Raw genomic sequence first — 7041 nt, forward strand, 5'->3', positions numbered from 1 at the left:
AAAAAGAATCTTTAGGGCATGCTTTCTTCAAATCCTTATAGTCCACGCACATTCTAAGTTTGTCCCCTTTTCTAAGGACTACAACTACGTTGGCTAACCATTCGGGATATTTTACCTCCCGAGTAGACCCTATTTTGAGAAGTTTGGTTACCTCGTCCTTTATGAAGGCGTTCTTTCTATCGGACTGGGGTCTTCTTTTTTGCTTCATCGGTCTGAACCTACGGTCCAAACTTAGCTGATGCGTCGTTATGTCCGGCGGGATTCCTGTTATATCTAAATAGGACCAGGCAAAACAACCGATGTTATTGATAAGAAATTGAACGAGTTTTTTCCTGATTTCAGGGCTCAACCCCGTTCCCAAGTATACTTTTTTCTCGGGCCGGCGCTCGATTAATATGACTTGCTCTAGCTCCTCGATCGTTAATTTTATGGCATCGGAGTTATCGGGAATTACCAAAGATCGAGGGACCTTTTGGTCTCCATCCTCTTCGATTATCTGATTGTCTGGCTGGGTTGAAACTGCTGTCTATGATTGCTATTTGGTGTCTCGTTCTCCTTCCGGTCCCGATCCCTTTATCGGCGAAAGTGAGGACATTGGCTTGGCTTCGTCGACGGCGAACATTTCTTTTGTGGCTGGTTGCTCTCCGTACACCGTTTTGACATCTCCCAACGTCGGAAATTTGAGGACCTGGTGTAGGGTCGAAGGCACGGCTCTCATGTTGTGGATCCATGGCCTTCCGAAAAGGGCGTTATACCTCATATCGCCTTCGATCACGTGAAACTTTATTTCCTGGACAGTTTCGGCCACGTTTATTGGTAAGACTATCCCCCCTTTGGTTTCGCATGCCATATTGAACCCGTTTAGGACCAGAGCTGCAGGTACGATCTGATCCTGCAGGCCGAGCTGCTCCACTACCTTCAATCGGATGATATTGGCCGAGCTACCTGGATCGATCAACACACGCTTAATTTTAGTTTTATTTACGAGTACGGATATTACCAGCGTGTCATTGTGAGGTTGGATGACCCCCTCTGCATCTTCATCACCAAAGGACAGAGTCCCCATAGATGCGTAATCTTGAGTCCGAGATCGCTTTTTCCTCACCATCGATGTTTTAGTGCATTTACGCATCGGTCCCCGGGGGGTATCGATGCCGCCGATGATCATGTGGATAACGTGTTGTGGTTCTTCTTGCTCGTTCTGCTTGCTGAAATCCCTACTTCTAAAATGGCTCTTTGCCCTATCACTCAGAAACTCCCGAAGATGCCCTTTGTTAAATAGGCGAACTATTTCCTCTCTTAGTTGCTTGCAATATTCCGTTCTGTGGCCATGGGTACCGTGATATTCACACGTTTGATTGGGATTTCTTCGGGCAGGATCGATATGCATTGGTCGAGGCCATTTAGTGTCTTCGATGCGTCTGATGGCCGACACGAGAGCGGATGCACCAACGCTGAAGTTATATTCTGATAATCGAGGTGCTTCTATAGGCTCAGCGTATTTATCGAAGCCGATCTTACTCATAAGCCCCCGAGAATTTTGTCCCCGATCCATTCTTTGACTGTTCCGAACTGCGTTGCGTGTTGAACCATTGTTCACTCGATCGGCGACGTACGGTCGATATCGGTCTCTGTTCGACCTTTGCTCTCTGTCGATCTACTTTTGATTAATAATTGCCTTGTTCTGATGAACAGGTCCGTACGGGAGCCCCGACTGATCATCCTCGACCCTAATTTTCGATTGATATCGGTTGTGCACATCTGCCCAAGTTACCGCTAGATACTCGATCAAATTTTGTTTCAGCCGATGCGATGCTGTCGAACTTAGCTCGTTCAACCCTTGGATGAAAGCTTGTACGGCCCAGTCGTCGGTGACCGGGGGTAATTCCATGCGTTCCATTTGAAATCGGGATACGAATTCCCTCAACATTTCTCCCTGCCTTTGCTTTACTTTGAAGAGGTCTGATTTTCTCGTTGCAACCTTTATGGAACCAGCATGCGCTTTTACGAACGAATCTGCTAACATGACAAAAGAATCGATGGAATTCGGTGGTAAATTGTGGTACCAAATCATAGCTCCTTTCGAGAGGGTCTCCCCGAACTTTTTCAATAGCATGGATTCGATCTCATCGTCTTCCAAATCGTTGCCTTTTATGGCACATGTGTAAGAGGTGACATGTTCGTTAGGATCGATCGTACCGTTATATTTGGGAATTTTGGGCATACGAAATTTTTTGGGGATTGGCTTCGGTGCCGCACTCGACGGAAAAGGCTTTTGTATGAATTTTTTTGAATCAAGCCCTTTTATCATTGGTGGAGCCCCCGGGATTTGATCGACCCTGGCATTATACGTTTCCACCCTCTTGTCGTTGGCTTCAAATCGTTTTGTGAGTTCCTCGAGCAATTTAGTAATTCCGGGAGTAGTCCCCGATTCCTGCTCGTTAGATTTTACTATGGCAGGCTCTGTTCTGGGAGTGACTTCTCAAAGCGGATTGGAAACCGGCCTGCTTTGTGCGCGAGTTTGGCTCTGTAGCTGAGCTATCGCTAATTGCTGGGTTTGCAATATCTCGAAGATCATGCGTAAGCTGGCCCCGATCTCCTCTGGGTTTTGGGTGTTTTGGGCTACGGATCGAGCTCCGCCCTGAATGCTTCTTTCCGGTTCGGAACGCTGGTTCGCTTCCAAAGTAATTTGTGAATTGACATCCAGTGGTATTTCGGCTCGAATCTTGGGTAGTGCCAAGTTGTTGGTTTCATCTTGAAGGCCAACTTCGTAATCGGTCGGCGGTTATTCGTAGCCGAGCCTGAATTGAAGATGTTTTCGAAAATAAGTGACCACTGTTATCCTTTGCCCCACGGTGGGCGCCAAACTGTTTACCCCAAAAATGGATAGAGTTGAATTTATACGCAGTTCCGAAGATATGTGGTACAACTTAATACAAAATGCAAGGATAAATAAATATGTGAATATAGATTGGAGAGACTGTAATCTAGACAAGGCAATCACGAACAGTGAATCTTAGGATTTAACAAAATAGAATCAATCTAAGAAACTAGAATGATCACTTTTTCTTGTAGAGGGAATAATATTTTTGTTATAATGTGAATCTCAGAAAAAAGATGTCCCTGCATAAAATGATAAACAAGCCCTATTATAGTGGAGAGATTTGGCTCCAAGCATAATAAAATAAATATCCAGTGGGAGACCCATGATAAATCAGTTTTTTCATAATTTCTGCCAAGATTCCCTCTAGTGGGATTACAACGGCTTTTGTCTGCGAGCTCGATCTTGCTTAGAATCCTCGGTTTTAGTTCGAGCTCGATTTCGGCTCGAACTTGTGACCTTGGTTCGAGCCCGACCCTGGTTCGAGCCCTTGAATTGATTTCAGGTCGACGTAGGTAGGATTTTTGGATTATCAACACGATGGATCTACCCGCGTCATAGTTCGATTCTTGTTCGAGTTTGATTATGATATCGATCTCATCACGAACCGGCCTCCCCAGGTTCTAGGCTAGTTCGTGCCCCTTTCGGGATCTTACTTCGATACATCACCCTTCGAACCGTATCGGACATGCCAAAGCTGAAATTTATTTCGACCGTATACAAATATATATAAATCTTATCTTTCGTAGCCAAAAGAAAAAGGGAAAGAAATCCCACTTGCTTGGCCGTACATTCTGCTACAGCTCAAAAAGCTGCTGACAATGAACCAAGGAAGCAGAGACAAGAACCTTATTTGCACAAATCTTTCAAAGAGAAAACATCCTAAGACACCATATACTGTTCCCAACACTGTCCCTTGAGCTTTAACATTTGCAACTTTGAATGTCGCTTCTCTTGTTGCTGCTAGGCTTATAGCAACCGGAAGCCCAGCCCAAAATCCATTTTCCTTACTATAAATAGATCCAAAGAAAATTGCAAGGCCTAAAGAAAGTGAGAGATTGAAAGCAGCCATAAATCTTCTACTATTTATAGTAACTGTCAAATTGGTCCATGTCTTTCTCATATATCCTTCTTCTTCATCTTGTTTCTTGGATTCTTTTTTGGATGATAGGAAAATTGGTTTATTTAACAGGAGTTTAAGGCAAAAAAGAAAGAATAAAGAGGGTAAATCTTTTTTTGTTGGTTGAATTGTTTGAAGTGTTTGGAGGAACTTTTCAGCATTTTCTGCATTTGACTCTGGCACAGTTGCTGAGTCAAGGGAAATGTTTTTGACTTGCTTTGAAATGTGTTCACTTAACTTTTCTAGACCATCTTTTAGCTCTGAGTTAAGAATATCAAGGGGAAATGGAGGAGATTTTTCCAATGCAATTTCCATTCCTCTTAAGGGTGTTTGAATTTCTTGAAATTTATTTCCTGGTTTCTCTCCATATGGTCTTAAAAACTTGAATGGAAATCGTTCCCATTTCATGCTTTCCTGTTACAAAAAATATTTTTGAAAAAAAAAACATGAGGACAAATTTAACTTAGAATTACTATTGAAATAGTAGTAGTTAATAACTATGTTGCTCGGACTCTCCAAAAACGTTGCTGCTCTCGTGTCGGATCCTTCAAAAATGCATTATTTTTGGAGAATCCAACATACATCTGACATCATTCATAGGTTAATAAACATGTAGTAGTTTATCGTGGGAGCTTACTTGTTTGGATTTAATAGCTTGGAGAAGTTTGGGTCCATTATTAACTAAGGACTTTGGCTTGAGAAATTAAAGCAAGTGCAGATTCTTTGTCTTCAGCTGAGAATGCCTTCACAAACAGGTTAATCCTCTCCGAAGCATTTTCTACGAAAAGCCTACTTTTCTCTTTTACCTGTAAACATTAACCAATCTTGTTAAAATAAAATATTTATTCACACCCGATATTTATACTAAAAGAGCAAAGATAGTAAAAACAAGAGTAGTCTTCTACAAGAGATTAAATTATATATATCTTTTTGGAAAATTTTCATGGAAACCCGCATCCGCTATTCTTCGGTTGCGCACTAGGTAACATGCTCACTATGCAATAGCTCGCAAATCACACATGAGATATAAACCACACTACGTAAGCCTGGTTCAACGAACTCTAACTGAAGAGGCTGATAGTAAGGGGAATCGATACCACTCGCTCAACCAACTCAGCGACCCCTTGTCGGCGGATTAAATTATATTAATAATATAAAAATATACTGATTTTTTGAAGACAAAGTGCATGCTAATGTTGAAAATGAAACGAGTAATAATGCATTTCACACTAACTTTCATGAAATTTAGTCAAGTAGTGATCAGTAGTGTTTACCCGAAAAACGGATATAGTTAAATTTATACGCAGTTCTAAGGGTACGTGGTATAACTTGGCATAAATCAGAAAAGTAAATAAAAATATATTGAATATTGACTGGTAAAGAATGAAATACGAACCAATATTGAACTAGAAAATAATTTTATGAACTAGCAAAGTGAATCAATGTAAAAAGCTCACAAGAGGATAATCTCTACTGTATATCTCTGTCAATAGTAATATCTGAATATAAGAGTGTATGTATGCCTTAATGTTCGATGTTTTACAGAAAATGCCCACGCCTTACGCCCACGCCTTTTAAAACACTGTTAGAAATAGTAGATATCCCTCTTATAGTGGAGGAATCCTACTTTAGATATAATTAAAAATACATAGTGGGGATCCCATGATAGAATAGTTTTTTCCTAATTCCCGCCGAGATTCTCTCTCCTTAGTGCGACTGTAACGGATCTTATCCCTTGGCTCGATCTTGATCAGACTTGGCTCGATTTTGATCTGACTTGGTATTGGTTGGTTTTCAGATTTAGAGCTCGATATTGACTCGAGCTCAATATTGACTCGGGACCCGGTATTAATTTGGGCTCAGTATTGGTCGGTCTCTGGCTCTCAAGCTCGATGACGCCCCTTTGCATCATAGTTCGATTTGGATTCGAGCTCGGAAATGACTTCGAGTTCGGTATTTGATCGGTCCTAGAAATTTGAGCTCGGTAACCTGGCTTCGGATCTCATACCTGATATTATGAAGATGACCTTCGGTCTATTATGTTCCAATCTTGACTAATCATATAAAGGTAAAAACTGGTTTTGACTGTATACAGATAGTCCCCTCATTTTTCGGGAAGAATGTGGTGAGAAACGATGATATTCAAGCGGTATGACTCGATATAAACTGACGTTTGCATCGAGCCCGACCATGACGTACGTGATAGATGTCCCGTCGGTTTAGTTTACCAAGGCATTAAATGCGTGTCAGACGATGGTCGGCCATTGTCGACACTGAACCGTCATTGCCAACCCTATAAATAGCCCCTTTTAAACCATTTTTTACTTTTACATCTCTAAATCTTCTAAGTTCCCTTTCGCATCTTCTGAATTCTTTATCTGTAAATTTGTGATTTTCACTGCAAAATCCCTCTTTAGAATACCAAATCTTGTTATCTTCCTCTATCTTCAATCTTCAAATCCCAATGGCGAAAATGTCAGAACCATTCCTCAAAAAGAAAAAGCTTCTTCTTCGCGGCCCGCCGACGATAAAATATCGGTGGAGCCACGACCTGAGGAGTGTATTCCCGGGGTATGTGTTCTTACCTCCGATTTTAAGATCGACAAAGCTTCGCCGGTCCCTGGTAGATACGAGCTAGTATCGAGGTATATGTGCTCGATAACCGAGGACCATCTTAAACAGTTAAGGAAAGATTGCAACTGGGAGGACAAAGAAGTGATAATCCCGGCTTCCGAAGAAGATATTACTACTCATGTGAAAGGGTTTCTAAGTGTGTACACTTACCCTTTCACGTTGGGCCCCCTTGATCCTGTTGTCATCGATTTTTGCTGCCAATACCAAGTAACTCTAGGCCAAATCCACCCTTCTTTCTGGCGGATCGTTATTCTGATCCGCTTCTTCGTGAACAAAGTCGAGGTGGTGCCTTTCACCCTCGACCACCTCATTAGATTGTACAGCCCCCACCTCTATCGAGGTGGGTTAATAAAACTCCAGCACCGGGCTACCAAAGTGATGTTCTCGAGCATAGACGAGGACGAAG

The 7041-nt window shown here is 42.0% G+C and overlaps 1 long non-coding RNA gene across 1 annotated transcript; it reads right to left on the reverse strand.

The window, feature by feature from the left end:
• Positions 1-4022: 4022 nt before the first annotated feature.
• Positions 4023-4810, reverse strand: LOC104114081 (uncharacterized). Its single transcript, XR_011411953.1, has 2 exons — positions 4639-4810; positions 4023-4415 (listed from the first exon to the last, which is right to left on the reverse strand). It is a non-coding gene; the product is annotated as an uncharacterized lncRNA (long non-coding RNA).
• Between the last annotated feature and the right edge of the window lie 2231 nt (positions 4811-7041).

The sequence above is a fragment of the Nicotiana tomentosiformis genome, chromosome 11, assembly GCF_000390325.3.
Source record: "Nicotiana tomentosiformis chromosome 11, ASM39032v3, whole genome shotgun sequence".
Lineage (NCBI taxonomy): Eukaryota > Viridiplantae > Streptophyta > Magnoliopsida > Solanales > Solanaceae > Nicotiana > Nicotiana tomentosiformis.